Source organism: Cynara cardunculus, assembly GCF_001531365.2.
Source record: "Cynara cardunculus var. scolymus isolate 2C chromosome LG 2, CcrdV1, whole genome shotgun sequence".
In the NCBI taxonomy this organism is placed as follows: Eukaryota; Viridiplantae; Streptophyta; class Magnoliopsida; order Asterales; family Asteraceae; genus Cynara; species Cynara cardunculus.
In genome coordinates this window covers 52,387,123-52,389,088 of record NC_037529.1, presented here as the reverse complement: position 1 = coordinate 52,389,088, position 1,966 = coordinate 52,387,123, and positions in this window count along the sequence as shown.

Sequence of the window (1,966 nt, the reverse complement as noted above, 5' to 3'; positions counted from 1 at the left end):
CAAACACTATAATTTGGTTATTCTTAACTTAATTATTAGTGTTATTGAGAGATCTGGGATCAACATGAGGCGCAGTCCTCTTCTTTTGACGAACAACAACACTTTAACAACTTGACATATTCTACCCAAATTTGTTAACATTATAACAAAAAGGACAGAAGTCAAGTTAGTTACAAAGTCAAGATTGTAAAATATAACAACATTTTAACAAAAATTCTATTATTGAAAATAATATAAAATGGCCAAAATGTTTTTCTAACGTGGAATCTTAGTTGGTATTTCCTTGATCTATGTCATCATTATTAGGACATCATGTAAATGATACTTTTGAACATATGCAAAATTTATTTTAATCTTGAAAATGATGATTTTGAAAGTTTTATTTTTCATTAACCTGGATATCCAACCCGCTATACGAGTCGACTAATCCCAGGGCAAGCACCTGTTTTGCAGATAGCACAGAGTCACCGCATTTGAACCTCCGTGGCCACAAGGGGGTATTTATTCCTCCTTGGATTTGAACCTGGGACCTCCTGGTACTTTTGACCTTTGGAGGCAAGCTCAAACATTTCAGGCACCACCATTGTGGTTTATGATTTTGAAAATTGGTTCCACAAAATAGTAATCAAACCAAATTTAGTTACATTTTCGTGAAACTTTTCCATTATATTTATTTGAAACCTTATAATAAAAAATAATCGTAAAAGTGTAATTTTTCGTAAAAACCTTATAATTTACAACTTTTAATATGATTTATAATTTAGAAACAAATTATCAAAATATCATAAAAATAGTATTTTGGTCATTTTTTATTATTTCATTTTGTTAGCTCTCAGTTCCTTAAATGTAAAAGTATAGAAAAAGTAAAACTGCAAGTATTGACAGATGATGATATGTCACAGAAGACCACAGAGGACCAACAGCAGAAGATGCACAAGCTACAAGTCTCAAATGACAGAACCTCTGTCGTGTCTCACAGAGGTTCTGGAACTGGTCCTCTAAGAAGACAATGCTACAAGACTTAGTCGACAGAACCTCTGTCGTGTCTCACAGAGGTTCTGGAAGATTTCCTCTGAGTACATCCAAGTTTCATCTAGCAGAGCCTCTGTGTTGTCTAACAGAGGGTCTGCAGCAATGTCTTCTATGAAGATTATCTTTAAGCTATTTTACTTAGATCTTTTAGCTGCTCGTGCTTATCACGTGTTCTTGTCTGTATTTGTTTTGATCGAACGGCTTTGATTTATTTACTTTAGGTCGTGTCAGAAAAACGGTTACTTGCTTGTATAAATAGCAGCGTAGGCCTTTGTAATTTAGTGTGCTTCCAGTATTGTAATTGTCAATATTTTCATCAATTGAAAATCCTTTGAAGCTTTCTCCTGTGTTCATCATTAATCTTCATCGTGTTCTTATCGATTTCTACTTCTTTGATTTATTATCTTTTCCGCTGCATTATATCTGTCAAACCAATCATTCAAGTAAGTAATCTTAACCAAGAAATAGAGTTATTCGGTCCTAACAATTGGTATCAGAGCAGTAATCAAATTTTAATTTGATTATTTTTGTTCTTGGTCGACTCTAGAACACACAGTCTTCTTCTCCAAATTTACTCTGTTTTTCACTGTTTTTCACTGTTTTATCAATTTTCTCCTATTTTCTTTTGATTCTTCTTCAATCAATGGCGAATACGGCCAATGCTTCCTTCATGAGTACGGGTTCACAGTCTAAGCCTCCAACGCTCATTCGTGAGGAATTCCCTCAATGGAAAATTCGAATGGTGAACTTTCTAGAAGGAATTCACCCAAGAATCTATGAGTTCCGGTATAACCCTCCTTATGTCCCAATGAACCTCATTCCAAGAGTTCCTGCAACTCAAACTACACCAGAAATACCAGAGCATTACGAGCCTCGACCCGAAGCGAACTAGAGTGATGAAGACAAGATAATCGTCGAATTAGGGAATAAATGT